Source organism: Narcine bancroftii, chromosome 13 (genome assembly GCF_036971445.1).
Source record: "Narcine bancroftii isolate sNarBan1 chromosome 13, sNarBan1.hap1, whole genome shotgun sequence".
Taxonomy (NCBI): Eukaryota; Metazoa; Chordata; class Chondrichthyes; order Torpediniformes; family Narcinidae; genus Narcine; species Narcine bancroftii.
The window spans coordinates 10,376,477-10,392,441 of NC_091481.1; the positions used below are offsets into that span (position 1 = coordinate 10,376,477).

The 15,965-nt window shown below is 41.0% G+C and overlaps 1 protein-coding gene and 1 long non-coding RNA gene across 16 annotated transcripts in view; one reads left to right on the plus strand and one right to left on the minus strand.

Annotated features, from left to right (window-relative positions):
• The window catches only part of mest (mesoderm specific transcript), a 366,224-nt gene that overhangs the window by 246,839 nt on the left and 103,420 nt on the right, over positions 1-15,965 (minus strand). The gene's annotated exons all lie outside the window — the stretch shown is intronic.
• LOC138748229 (uncharacterized) lies at positions 1,677-15,184 on the plus strand. Its single transcript, XR_011347885.1, has 4 exons — positions 1,677-2,106; positions 3,970-4,143; positions 9,590-9,757; positions 14,895-15,184. It is a non-coding gene; the product is annotated as an uncharacterized lncRNA (long non-coding RNA).

Below are 15,965 nucleotides of genomic sequence, written 5' to 3' on the forward strand. Positions count from 1 at the left end.
GCGCAAACAGAGAGCGCATGATGTGGGCGGCGTTGGGGATGAATCGATGGTAAAAGTTCACCATCCCCACAAATTCCTGTAGCCCTTTCAGGGAGAAGGGCTTGGGGAAACATTGGACGGCTCCCACCTTCTCTGGTGCCGGAGTTGCCCGGACGTTATGATGGTGTGCCCCAGGAACTGCAAAGTTTGTTTCCCACTGTCATTTAGCCTTGTTGACTGTGAGACTGAATTCTGCCAGCCGGGCAAACAGGGTATGAAGATTGGCCTTGTGCTCTTCGCGAGTGTGGCTAGCTACCAGGATGCCATCTAGGTAGATTAAGACAAAGTCCAAATCCCTACCCACTGCATCCATGAGGCGCTGGAATGTCTAGGCGACGTTCTTCAGGCCAAACGGCATGCAGAGAAACTCGAACAGGCTGAAGGGGGTTATAATTGTGGAAGTTCCAACGTCGTCGGGGTGCACCAGGATCTGGTGGTATCCGCGCCCCAGATTGACCTTTGAAAAGAACCGTGCGCCATGGATGTTGGCCGTGAAGTCTGGGATATGGGGGACTGGGTACCTGTCTGGAATCATGGCGTCGTTCAACCGTCTGTAGTCTGCACAGGGCCTCCAACCTCCCGATGACTTCGGGACCATGTGTAGCGGTGCCGACCAAGAGCTGCTCGATCGCCGAACGAGGTTCAACTACTGGAGTCTGGATAATATCTCCTTGTCTTGCTTCAGTTTCTCTGGTGGCAGCTGTCTAGCCCTGGTGTGGTTGGGGGTCCTTGTGTGGAGACATGATGGAATACTCCGTGCAGGGGGGAAGCGATGTCAAAGCGAGGCTCCAGGATGGCAGGGAACTCATTGAGGATCCCAGTGAATTTGTCTTCGGAGGCGGCCTCAAACCTGGCATTGTCTACTGTACTCAGGCACACCAAGCAGGTGTGGGCATTGAGCAGCCTACTGCCCCTCACACTCACCAGCAGATTCTTGAGGGCTGTGTACTTTTCGATCGCTGGTGGCCACCCTCGCCGCCATGTCCTAATCAAGGGTGCCCACGACATGGTAAAACTTGGTTGCATCAACCATGATGTTGCGGAGGTGGAATTGTGCCTCCACTTGGCCGAACCACATCCATGGGTGACATGGCCAGAAAAGGGGAAGTTTGAGGGCTACTGCGTTAACCTCTGCCGCGTCCATCGTTGGTTGGGTCCAGAATGTCATCTGGGGCCTTTGGGGTCACCAAAGTGGCACTCTGAGGAGCTGAAGTAAATCACTGCCACCACACCGATGGTCGTTAACAACTGTTTTTATTCAAATTCAGCACGCCCCTTTAAGGGCAGCATGAGCTCAGTCACCTGGTGAATTGTGACGTCGTAATCACTGCCCAGGGCGCGCGCTGGAAGGGCTGCTGGAGTCAAGAAGAAACCCCTGACAGCGCCATCTCCTAATGGAGATACAAGCGGGACCGGTTCGCCATTAGACTGTGCGCCGCCACACTATATAAGATTTTTCTGACTACAGTTTCTGGGTTCAGCAATCATCAAAAATTAAACTTTGATCCCACAGATCTGCAGGAGCTAGCTCCCATACCATTGAGTATGCTTACAAGCTGAATCACAGGGTGATTCTGCAGGATGGATTCTAATTCAATGTTTTTTGTATTTAAAAAATCAACATAGATTTAACTGAATCACAAGAGACATGAATGATTCTCAATAGCATTTAGAATATTCTGTATCATGCCATCAAATGGCTGAAAACACTGTTCAGGAAGTAAACACAGTAAAACACAATGGCATATAGGCATGAGATATGAAGATCATGTGGTTCAGGAAACCAATAGCACTTTTATTGAACTGGACATTTCAACATAGAAACATTTTATTTTCTTAAATACCTGAATGACATCATCATAGTCCTGAAGTGCAGTAACTAATGAAGAGGTTATTTGAAACTTAAAGCCGCAATTTCATATCATGCAAGTGTAATTATCAAGTTATCTGTTTCCAGGAGGAGAAAATAACAACCGAGTTACGTAGAAAACCCAAAAGCAGCCAGAGTAACATGAAGACTGCAAATGCAACATAATGGTCCTTAAGCATGTTATGGACCCTATTGTGGTACACATTGTATAAAACAGTTAAATGTAACATTAAAAGGAACATTTGTAATACTCAAATTATTCCTTTATTTGTAATAATGCATTGTATTTGTAATTTGCATTGAAACATGTTGGATTTTTTTTGTTTCTCAATACTGCTGAAACTCAACAAATTTCTAAAACCTTGAATGGTGATTTTTAATTCATCAAGAAAAATAACTTGCTCATTCCCAGATTCTTGGGTTACTTTAACTCTTCAAAAATGTGATCTTTTTTGTTGCAGTGAATCAAAATAGATGGCAATAGGGAGCAGCTGATGACATTTCAAATTTAGAAGCCTGTATTTACATCAAACACGAACAAAATGAACTAAGACAATAATCAAATCGTAAAACTGGCTAAATTATATAAATTAGAATAATTTGTAACATTTCTCAGTTGAGAAATATTTATCGAACAAATTTTCTTGAGTGAATAAGGGAAGTTGGTTGAAGTTACTGTATGAAGTCCCTTAATCATCTTCATACTCTATGTTCCCTGCCCCCAACTTTGTTTCCCCACACCCTCCCTCTAACCTGTCTCTCCTACCACTCAGACCTTCTGTCCTAATACCTCTGGGCCTCTCCTCCAGGTTCCTTTCCCCTTTATATTCATGATATCACCCCTTCCCGTAAGTCTTGATAAAGGGTCCGACCATTTTTACTTGTGGATGCTGTCTGACCTGCAGAATTCCTCCAGTAATTCTGCTACTAGAATTAAAAACTCCAGATACAATGTCAGGAAGCATACCTTACAGAAACTTCCCTTCTCAATAATCAGTTGATACCAGGGTTCAATTAGAAGTTTTGAATATTCAAAATTGAGATTAATATATTTTGCAAGTCAAGCTAATTGAGGTATGCGATTTATAGTTACTCTTTTTACTAAAAGGACATACTAAATGGGTTGAAACCTTAAATATGCATACCTCATTTTTTTTCTGTAACAGCCCAAAACAATATTGCAAAACTACACTGTACTGTACTGAAATCTTCCAATCCCTGAGAATGAAATTCTACTGGACTCATTCATGGCAGAAAAATGACCACTACATTATTCATTATCACAGAAACCTTATTCATCTTTTATCAATCAGCATAGTGTAAAGTGGGAGAAAAGTACCAATTACATTATGACAGCAAGCATTTTCCATCCAAGGAAAATAGTAGACTGATGAGGACAATAGTAGAAAGCATGTCTTCTAATGTTTATATTCTGAATTATCTACAAATTACTTAATCTTCAGTTATTCTTTGATTTTTTTTCAAACTCTGGGCACCAATGGCAAAGGTAAACATTTACCACCTATTCCTAAGTGATGGTGAGCCCCCACCTGGAATTGTTACAATCTTTCTGCCTGAAGGTTTGGGAGTTGTTCTCAAAGTAACTTGGCCAAGTAACTGTACAGTATAGGTGGTACAGACTACAGCCACTGTCCATTACTTATGGAGAAAATTAATGCTTAGCATTATTGGCTGGGTACTGTCAAGAAGTCTGCTTTTAATTGGTGTGTTTCCAGCTCCTTTCCCCATGGTATTTCTGGCATTTCATTCTGCACCACATTGAGTCATGGTTATCACCTGTTGTCATTAATAGAATATTGAATGTTAATATTGACCTTGCTATATCAATACTTGAAAAGGTAGGTTGCCTTTGGAGGAAAGGTTAGACGTATATGCTTCTATGCACTCAACTCTAGATGAGTGAGGTGGCTAGGTTAAAACTAAAAGATCCTAAGGATTCTTGATATGGTACTTGTGGAGAAATCTAGAACTAGATGTCACTGTTTAAAAATTAGGATGAAGTGTAATATCTGTTTCATCTTGCTCCATCTCTCCTTTAGGAAGAGATTTCCATTTGATTATTAGAACAGATGATTCTGATGAAAACTACTGGGGAAAAAGTGTAGAAAGCAATAAAAATGTAAATGATGGAAAGTACCATGAAGAAGACAGTGAAGAAGCAGAATTTGAAAATCAAGTTGAATTTGGAAACATAACACTACTTAACACCACAGGTATAGTAATGGTTTATTAAAATGTATTTTGAATTCATATTTCTGGTAGACATAAAGAAGTCAAATATGCAAAACAAGATCTTTATGATCTCAAGTTCAATCAATTCACAATTGTACCATTTTATCATATTGCTTAATCATTGATACAACTATACAACTAAAAATTAATCATCAGCTGCTCTTTAGATAAAGTATTTGTCCTTTATAATAATGTATCTTCAGCATGAAATCGACCATTTAACCTAAAAGTCCAAGTCAATGTTTACGCCAGTAAAAATGCAATATTGGAAAAACTCAGCTGGTCAAACAGTGTATTTTATATAGTAAAGATAAAGATACATAACCATCATTTTGGGCTTGAGCCCTTCATCAAGGAATGAAAAATGTTGGCAGGTACCCAAACAAAATAGTAGGGGGAGGAGCACAGTCCCAAATGAAGGAGGTAATAGGTGGATAGGGGAAGGAGGGTATACCAGTAAGCAGGGGTAGGAAAGATGGCTCTGTGAAGGGAAAGGAGGGAGAATGGAGAGTAGGCTAGCAGAAAATAGAGGATGATGTTAATGTCACCCAATTGGAGAATTTATCCAGATGGAAAATTGTGTTGTTCCTCCAATTTTCAAGTAGTCTTGGTGGGATAGTAAATGAGGCCATGGACAAATGTGAGCATGGGGGTGAGGCATGGAATTAAAATGGTTTGACATTGGGAGATCCCTATCAGTCTGCACCCAGTCTCTCCAATGTAGAGAGACTCCAAAGGGAGCACCAGATGCAGTAGACAACTCCTGCAGATACACAAGTGAAGAGTTGCTTCCCTTGAAAGGACTGTTTGTGCCCCGAATGATGGTAAGGGAGGAGGTGTGATTCAAGTGTGGCATAAATGACCACAAATTATTTTATTGTTATTCATTAATACATATAGGGCAGGAAACCTTTTGATTTTCTTGCTCTTTGAGGCACTTCATGCAACATTCACTATCCAACTGAAGAAACAAGAGAAATTTTGGTTTAATTTTCAACTGAATAATTGTACTTCTAGCAATGCAACGCTCTGTTAGTATTGCACTTAAGGCTCTGCCACATAATATCTTTTAGTCTCTTGCATAAGGTTTGATCCCAAAACCTCACACTTAGAGACAAGATTACTGAACTATCAGTGAGTTAGAGCTTTTTCTGTTTGTCAAATGTGATTATTACTAATTCAGAAGTTAGAGAAAGATATCCAAAGGTTTTTTTCCTAAATTTGCCATGTGCTCTGTGATTAGAAAGGGATTGCTTAAGGTAGTATGTGAGTGGAAAGGGGAAATTAAGAATTACTGCTCTAGATCCAATTTTTACTGAAATAATTTGCTTGAGAAAAGTTGTCATTGGCTCATTTCCTTTGGAGTTATGAAACCATGCACATAATGGGTCAATTAGGTACAATTAAAACAGTGGTTTTCAAACTTTTTCTTTTCACCCACAACTAAACAATCCCCTACTGAGCACCTATGGCATAGGGAATACTTAAAGTGGTATGTGATTCAAAAGAAAAAGGTTGAGAACCACTGTTCTAAAGTGACAATAGAAAAAGATGGAAACACAATAGATCAGGCAGCTGAATGCTTTCAACATTTTCAGCTTTTGTTTAGATTTATAGCATTTTTAGTTTTTGTACATCCAGCTGAGGAAACATCAACCAAATTGTGCCAAAGGTAACACCCTTTTTTTCTAACATCTAGCTGTTGAGATACTCATTTTAAGATGCAGTGTATACATAAATATGTAAGGTACCTTTAAAAACTAGCATGAATCATAAGGTACGACTTCTTGTACATTGTACCCAAACATTATAGTATTTTTGAGAGTTGTCAACCTCAGTATATCCTATATTTACTGTATTTATGCAAATAGCAATGCAGATGAACCTATAGATACTTCAAATATGTACCTCAGATATGAATCAACTGATATTCCATTATTGAAGGCATCTTTACAGCAAAATCAATGAGGATAAGGTACTTTTGGACAAGAGGAAAGTCATGATTCATTATTCCAGGGAATAGTGAAGGATATCACATCGAACCTGGATCACTCTGCTGAACAATCTACTAACAGGCTCAAGTTTTCCCAAGTTTGTCATCACTGCAATGTGTGATATTCTGTTATAAGACCTTCAAGCAGCATTCATCCTGAGATAAAAGTTTCATAGATTCACAACTTCTTCAAGGACCACTGCAAATTTTCTTCTCAATTTGTGACTCACTGTTCAAATTAGATCACCCAGGCACTCTATTCATCAAGAAAATATCCTAGATGCATTGAGTAACATTTGTTTGTAAACCAGCTTCCAATTAGTGATGTATTTATTGTCTCCTAGGACTTGGTTTTTTTCAGCAATATCAATTTGCAGATCTTTGTGAATGATGTTTCCTCATGGTTAATTCCAAGTATTTATGACAGGAAAATACACTGCTAAACATTTTCAGCAATAGACATTTTCCAGAATAATGGATATTGGAGGACAGTGGCTACCTCTAATTTCCTGTCTATTCACACCAGCCACTCTTCAACAACAGCACTTAAGAGACTAATGCTGGAAGGAATTAGTTGGTCACTTGTTCCAGTAGTTACCAACAAATTTCAGGAAAAAAAACTTAAAAGTGGCCAAAGACCCTAATACCATTTAGCATCTCAATCTAAAATGACAGGCTGTAAACAAGAAAGACTGGATTTTATTTCTGGCTACAAAATCTAATAAAAAAGAGAAGCAGTTGTGGCACCAGAGCAAAAGGATTTGAAGAAACAAGTTATTGGCCTTATTGAACATAATCTTCATATTTTATAATACAGATTAGTATATGGTGATTCTTGATCTCAATGGCAAAAAATTGTTAAATAAAATTATGGATATACAGTATTTCTTCTTTGGCTTGGCTTCACGGACGAAGATTTATGGAGGGGTAATGTCCATGTCAGCTGCAGGCTCGTTTGTGGCTGACAAGTCCGATGCGGGACAGGCAGACACGGTTGCAGCGGTTGCAAGGGAAAATTGGTTGGTTGGGGTTGGGTGTTGGGTTTTTCCTCCTTTGTCTTTTGTCAGCAATGAGCTCTCTGAACCCTTCTCCATTAACAATGGCGTGAAGCAAGGCTGCGTTCTCGCACCAACCTTCTTTTCAATCTTCTTCAGCATGATGCTGAAACAAGCCATGAAAGACCTCAACAATGAAGATGCTGTTTACATCTGGTACCGCACGGATGGCAGTCTCTTCAATCTGAGGCGCCTGCAAGCTCACACCAAGACACAAGAGCAACTTGTCCGTGAACTACTCTTTGTAGACGATGCCGCTTTAGTTGCCCATTCAGAGCCAGCTCTTCAGCCCTTGACATCCTGTTTTGCGGAAACTGCCAAAATGTTTGGCCTGGAAGTCAGCCTGAAGAAAACTGAGGTCCTCCATCAGCCAGCTCCCCACCATGACTACCAGCCCCCCCACATCTCCATCGGGCACACAAAACTCAAAACGGTCAACCAGTTTACCTATCTCAGCTGCACCATTTCATCGGATGCAAGGATATACAGTATAATACATAAATATCAGCCCCATGAAGAAATTGTCCATATTATATAAATTTTGCACATATAGAGTTAATACATTATGTCGATTGATATTTCTAATAAACTCATTTCCTTTCATGAATCAGGAGACCTTTTAATGGAAATAACAGGAAGCAATTATATTTCTGATTGATTCAACAACCAATTGTACTGTGATATTTATCAAATTTAACTCAGATAATATATTTTTAAAAACTTACACTGGTAGTGTCAATTGTTGTTATAAAATTTAATTCAATATGCATCTCTCATTATCTCCTTAAATATGTCTCCAACAATTTGTGTTGAACAAATAAAGACTTAATAAGTACATCCTTTATAAACCAAAGCTCTTGGAAAGCCAATTAACAGGTAGAAATACTTGAATTAATGACTTTAAGAATAAGTCACATTCCATGTAATCAGTACCTTTGTGTCAAATGAATGTGATGCTTCAAGCAGGAATCATTAAAGTGTCTTCAGACTATTGGTTTGGTACTCTACAGGCATAGCATTTTTTTAAATTACAGGTTTTGATGCATGTACTGAACCTACCCATCAAATATTCCCAGCAACTCCGATGTCACACTCATTACTACTCCATATTAGATCATCTTTCATTTGACCAATTAAGACTGAAAAAGTAACAAACGGCCCACTCTTGCTTTCTCTTGCTGTGGTTATGCTGATTTTTTTTTGACAACCAGAAATCTACAAGGGAAGGGATCTCTGGCCAGGATCAAGAAACATAGTTAAAATGGCCCATTCAGATGACCAATCAGAGAAAAATGACAACAGTTCTCATCCACCTATGTAAAATAAACTCAAGATTCAATTTATTGTCATAGTAATAAAAGTGTCCTATTACATGAAATTTCCTTTTGCCCGCATTGGTGGTGATTGGTGGCATCAATCACCACACTCTTCTTGTGTTTCACATTATGAATTACTCTTTGCCATGAGGCATCAGTGAAAGTTATAGTTCTGCCACATCTGGTTGTGAATGGAAATAGAAAATTAAATAACTCAATAGAGACTGCTTGTCTCCCAGTGATGCATTGAGCATCGTCTTAGAGTAATAATGCTGGTGTGATAAGCACTTAACTACTCAATGGAATCATCAAACTTCTAGTACTGCATCTTCAAAGCTCCCTCTCACTTTCTTCATAGTGTATATGTGGAGGCTTCCTAGCCTTCAACAGAGAAGGAATCTGAACTTCTTCTACCAGAGGCTCCATTAAGTGTTGGAAAACTGTAGAATTTGGTCTTTCCAGAATTATGGCATCTGATGCTGCTCAATGTTCCTCGCTTCTAAAAGATATTAACTCATTTAAAGTATGCAAATTAACTGATATTAAAGAGCTTATTAAGCATTGTGAACAAATGGCCATCTAATTTAACCCATGTTCTATCGAGGAAAGAGTGACTTGCATTTTTCTACAACAGCTGTCTATTTAAGCTATATAACTTGCCTCACAAAAAATTATGGAGAGGAATGGAATTTCCCCTACTATACAAGTAGAAATTCTGCCTGGCCCACAGAAAAAGGAATCTCAGGGTTGTATGTAATGTCATGGATGTACTCTGACAATAAATCTGAAATTTGAACTTGATATGAATAGAATGATATTATCTGGGTCTTCCAGTAAAAACTCCATTCCCATCAGAAGGCTGTGGTGGAACAATGGCTATGTATTGGTGTTGACCTCAGAGTGCCAATGGATTAAGTAAAATATATAAATATTGAAAATACATTTACTGACCATAATTGCCAAATCTAGAAATTTTTGACATCTCAAGGGAAGTGCTTCATAGTGGCCTGAAATGAGGTCAGCTTGATTCAGTGTTTGTCTTTCTTTTTTTGTGTATATACAGTAGTGTCTTGTAACCAGCCAATGGATGAAGGTTCCTGCTCACAATATGAACTGCTATGGTATTATTCTCCTGAAGTTAATGAATGCAGACCATTCGTGTATAGTGGCTGTGGTGGAAACAGCAATCGTTTCTCTTCAAAACGAAGATGCATACATAAGTGTATGGAAGGTAAAAAAGATAATGGTGATTTTATTCATGAGTGATTACAATTAACAACAATCTATTCACTCTATTACTATGCAACATTTAAATGTTCCGTACAATTAAATTTATAAAGTTATTCAGGGACAAAAATTGGGGACTTACAACAGATCACAAAGTCTGCAATTTTCCTCCCACACCACCAAATGAAGGTGTCTAGACAGTGGGATCCAATGACAGATCTAGGTGCCACTCATTCACTTGGGAACCTGACCATACCTGAGCTTGTAACAACGCACCAAGTCCAGCACCAGAGCTCAGTTCAAATTCATCTTACTCCTCTACTACTTTCCATAAGAAACTTCCTCCCTCCTATCATCTCTTCTTCCTGCCAAAAAATACAAACCTGATAATGATTCTCCCAAACTATGCCTCAACACAACCCTCAAGATTCTAATTTTAGGAGGGAGTGAAGGTAAGGGGGAAAAAAGGGGAGAAAATGCCACTGTGTATATTTAAGATGGAAATGTTTGTATGTATTTTGATTGATATGGTTCACAGTGAAAAATTAAAAAATTAAATTAAAAAAAAATCCTAATTTTGACATCCCACCTAGGGGCCTTTATCTCACGAGTCTGCACTGGGTTCAATTATAGGCAGATTTAATTCCAACCATTATGCACTACAACCTCTATTAAAGGTTAAGCATCACTTATTGCATTCTGCAAAAACGAATGAATTGTGGAAACCAACATGTTTGATGTAAAGGCAAACCAGCTCCGATTGTAACGCGTGCAAGGTCGGAGCAGCCCACCAAAGATGGTGCCAGGCATCTTCCAATTCTCCAAAATCTGAATATCTGCCAGTCAGTGATGCAATTTCCAGTTCCCAATAGCGGGAACAGGTTGCATCTTTAAAAAGTCTCGGCGAACCAAGTAATAAATCAGCGAGATTTGGACTGAACCTGTTGATAATCTCATTATTAGCCTTGTTAGCGCAAACACTACATTGGTGACCCTAATGGTCCAAAATGTATTTTGGACCCAGCATTATGAATGCAGCAGCAGTGAATGGGTCCTCTACTGGCATCACCTACGGCTCCTAGAACGCTTCCATCAGCGCTGTCTCCGCTCCATCCTCAACATTCATTGGAATGACTTCATCACCAACATTGAAGTACTCGAGCTGGCAGAGTCCGCAAGCATTGAATCCATGCTGCTGAAGACCCAACTGCGCTGGGTGGGACACGTCTCCAGAATGGAGGATCATCTCCTTCCCATGATCGTGTTCTATGGCGAGCTCTCCACTGGCCACCGAGACAGAGGTGCACCAAAGAAGAGGTACAAGGACTCCTTAAAGAAATCTCTTGGTGCCTGCCACATTGACCACCACCAGTGGGCTGATCTCGCCTCCAACCGTGCATCTTGGTGCCTCACAGTTCGGCAGGCATCAACCTCCTTTGAAGAAGACTGCAGAGCCCACCTCACTGACAAAAGACAGAGGAGGAAAAACCCAACACCCAACCAACCAATTTTCCCTTGCAACCGCTGCAACCGTGCCTGCCTGTCCCGCATCGGACTTGTCAGTCACCAACGAGCCTGCAGCAGACGTGGACATACCCCTCCATAAATCTTCGTCCGCGAAGCCAAGCCAAAGAAGAAGAAAGAATGCTGTTGTGTTAAAATTACCTACCTCTGGATGCTGCGACCCCACACTTGGTTCAGCCAAGCATAATCATATTTCCAGATCAGGCAGGCAAATAACATCGGACTCCACTAAGTATTTCCACATGGTGAGGTCTTTGGATCAGGAAACCTCTGCCCAGGTAGATGACTTCATCCATTCCCCACCAGAGGAAGGCAAATATGCAAGGCTGTAATTGCTACTCCTCAGCACTTTGAACTCTTTAGATTCAAAAGAGCAGCCAGACTGATGGACCGAGATGGCCTGGGAGATAGAACCCTGTCAGCTTTAATGGACAAAATGATGACATTGGCTCATGTTCGAACAGGCATTTCTCAAACAACTGCCCAACAACATCCAGCTAATGCTTGCAGACGCAGACTTCAGTGACCCCCGGCAGCCAGAGCAGACATCCTCTGGAGAACCAAGAGGGAGAACGAAGCTGCCATCAGCCAGTTAACCAGAATATAGACCCCGCAGCAAGCAAAGTCCAGTGGGACACAGGAGTGCCAGCAACCCTGACGGAAGACAGAAGACCAATGGTGTTTCTATCACCAGCGAAAGAGAACAGAAGCCCGCCGCTGCTGACAACCCTGCACGTTTCAAGGATACACCAGGGTCAGCCACCACTGATGGCTTCAGCGGCTGGCCACCCAGATAGCCTGCTGCACGTGTGGGACAAAAGGTCCAGAGGCCATTTACTTGTGGACACGGGAGCAGAAATCAGCGTCATCCCACCCACCATACTAGAGACAAGGACCAGACAGATAGGACCCACCTAGAGAGCCGGAAACAACAGCTCCATACAGACCTATGTCAAACGAAAGGTCCAACTGCAACTCAGTGCCAACACGTTTAAATGGGACTTCACATTGGCCGTGGTGGACAAACCACTCCTGGGCCCACAGTTTGCTGGTAGATCTGAAGGGCAGGAGGCTGGTCCATTCCAAAATCATCCAAACATTTGCACAAGGGGTCAACTACCCAGAACGAGCAGAGGTGCAATGAGGAGACACATAGCTACAAGACCACAGGGCCGTAGCTACAGGATGTAGCATTAGATCTAAGTGAGCAGACTCTCCTTTGCGACAGAGCCAACAGCCATCCCCGCCCCATCATCCCGGCAGCCTGGAGATGGCGTGTGTTTGACTAGGTGCATGGCCTAGCACATCCCTCGACCTGAACCACAGTCTGCATGGTATTCAGTTGGTTTGTGTGGCATGGCCTCAAAAAGCAAGTCATCGTGGGTGAGAAAATGCACTCAGTGTCAGACAGCCAAGGTCCAGAGGCACACCAAGCCCTCCCGCAGCACCTTCAACCCACAACCTGCAGATTCGATCACATCCACATCGATATTGTAGGGCCACTGCTGGTATCATGGGGAGCATGTTACCTCTTTACCATGGTGGACCATTTCATCAGATCGCCAGAGGCAGTTCCCCTCACAGTCACTACCACAAAATCCTGTGCCAGAGCCCTAGTTACAACCTGGGTAGCACATCTCAGCACCAGATCGGACAGAGGGGCCCAGTTCACATCAAGCCTGTGGGACACTGTAGCCAGCACGTTGGAGACCCAGTTGCATCACACTACAGCTTATCATCCACAGTTAAACGGCCTGGTGAAGCGCTTCCATAGGCACCTGAAATCAGCTCTGATGGCCAGGCTGGGTGGTTGAGCTTCCCTGCGATCCAAACAGAGCCCAAAGAAGACCTTCAAGCTTCTTCAAATGAATTGGTCTATGGAACACCCCGAGGGGGCAAGAGGCAGACACCACAGTGGGCTTAAGCAAGCTCCGTGAGAGACTGGGTAACCTGGCACTCATCCTGACCTCCTGACATGGGCGAGCACTGACCTATGTTCCCAGATACTTAAAGGACTGAATATGTCTTTGTCAGGAGGGGCACGCACCGCCCACCACTGCTACAGCCATACGAAGGGCATTTAAAGTATCCAAAAACAACGGGTCTATGTTTGTGCTAGACATTGGGGGTAAAGAGGAGGTGTTCAATATCGATCGATTGAAGCCAGCACATGTGGACTTGGAAAGGCCGGTTGAAGTGCAAGCACCTCGGCATAGAGGCAGGCCGCCCAAACAAAAGAAAGTGCAGAGCTTGGATTTTGAGGGTGAGGTCACCGGTTCTGGGGAGGTTTTGTGGTGACCAACACAGTTAATGTACAGACGACCAAGCTCCAATTGTAACGTACGTGTGATCGGAGCAGCCTGGATCAAAGATGGTGCTGGGCATCTTCCCCTTTCCCCAAAGGAAAGAGCCTGCACACGTGAAATCTGAATAGCTGCCAGTCAAAGACACAACTTTTGGTTCCCAACAGTGGAACAGGTTGCGTCTTTAAAAAGCCTCAGCAAGCTTTGGAACGAACCTGTTGACTGCCAGCTTCGTTATTTGCTCTGTTAGAGTGAATGCTACAGAATGTTATTATTAATGAGAAAAACATTTATCTTGCATTCACACATCAATGAAATAAAAATAAAACAAACATTTGCCAATATCTAATGATAAAAATCAAACTACGCCAAAGCCAAACAACTTCTCAATTATTTACTGCATTAGGTCTTCAGAGTTAGAGAAGATTGGAAGTTAACAATGGAAAACCAAAAAGTGATGTTTCTTTAATATCCTGAGGTTTTACTATCAGAATTAAACATTTTTCTTCCAAATTCCAGGTTTAACAGGCAGTTGTCATCAGATGGGGAAGCCTTCAGTAGAAGCATTTTATGCAGAAACAAATCAAGGAAAGTTGATTTTGTGGGGTTGTGGTCAGGTGAAGGCAGATATTAAGCATATAACATTGTAGTGGGAGCAAAATTACAATAGTGGTGTACTTCTGGAAAGGTATATGGCTTGGTTGTGGTTTGTGAGATGGTAGTCAAAACTGTGATTGGTGGGAGAAAGATGATGGTCAGAAGGAACAAAATGGTGGCCAAGAGACAAGGTGGATGAGATGGTGATAAGATTGTGTGAAGGGAAAAATTTACAGATTAGCTTATTGGGGCAACAGGAAAAACTTCTGCAGGGAACAATGAATAGATTTACCTTATGTATGTATTGGGTGCTATCGGTAGCCCCAATAATGACGCAGACAGAAGACTGAGGGGAACGATAGGCTTTATTGAGCTAGAGACTGCTGGCCTGGGTCCAGGCTAGGAAATTGAGCGGGAAGGAAAGGGGACTCGACCTTTACGGCCCAGGGTCACATGGGCAGGACTAAGGGAGGAGCTAAGGCAGGAGGGCAGGCCAGCCAGTGCATACAATCATATCACCGCAGTATGTATCTACCAATTCCTGGGTTCCATTACATGCCAGAATTTTATTTTTATCCGACTCTTCCTTAGTTCTTGAAATCTTAATACCCTCAAATCAAAGGGATTCTCTTGATAACTTTGGATAATATAAAGAATAATGGTGTAACTTTTTTTCTAAAAGCCATGAAAAACAAAATACTTTTTTTATTTTTACAGGATTTAAACAAGAGGATGAATGACCACATATTTTTTATACTGAGGCAATAAAGAATTGACAGTCAGTCAATGTGCCTCTTCATTCAAGAAAGGAGGATGACAAATTGAATAGAGAAGAAATATATCAGTGATAATTAAAGAATCCTGGTGAACTAATGCCAACTGGAGGAAGTCCAATGAGAGATGTTAATGTATAAAAGTTTCATAGGGTTAATGAACCAATAATCTGTGTGTTTGATTTTTTTGTTTAGACTTCAAAAATATTCATTTTTGATATTTTATTAAAAGCTGGAAGAAACAAACAATGATTTTTCATTTGCTATTTATGATGGTATGAGCGCATTTCATATTTTTCTGCTATTTTAATTGGAGGAAAACAAAATAAAAGTTGAAAGAAGATAAACAGGCAAATGTTTGAGATGTCATGGTTAAATTATAAGGGTATACATTTAGAAATATATGAAAAAACAAAAAAAATAAACACTTTCACAAGGTGATGTAATACCATTTTAAGAGCTGACTTATTTGTACATTAATTAAACATTTCAAACTTAAGATTAATTCAGGTTGGGACCAGTGTATTCACAAAATATATTGAGCTTGTAGCAGTTAACGTCAGTGGACAATGTATATTTGGTGTTATTGCTGTTGCAATGGATGACACAATTGCAAAACAATGACTGAAAATAATTAGCTCTCACAGAAGGAAACAAGGCCATTTTGCTCTACCTTACATAGTTCTTTTGGAAAATCCATTACAGAAAACTGAACGGGGAAGCTCAACTTCATTGATGGACTAGATTTTTGATTTTTATTCAGGTGAGGCCAGCCTTATATTTCTTTTTGGATGAGAGAGATGGTTCCCTATGATGGAACAGTCATAACCCTGGGTATCCATCTATAACTGCATTCATCTGAGTCATCAGGCAGAGAAGCAAGATATTCACTCTTCCAACTATTATCCCCGACTTCCAGCAATGGTTACTGGACAACAAAGATTTTGCTTCCTGAACCCTTCTGGGTGTATTTTATGGATTTTGGGCTGCTGATCATGAAAATCACCTTAATATT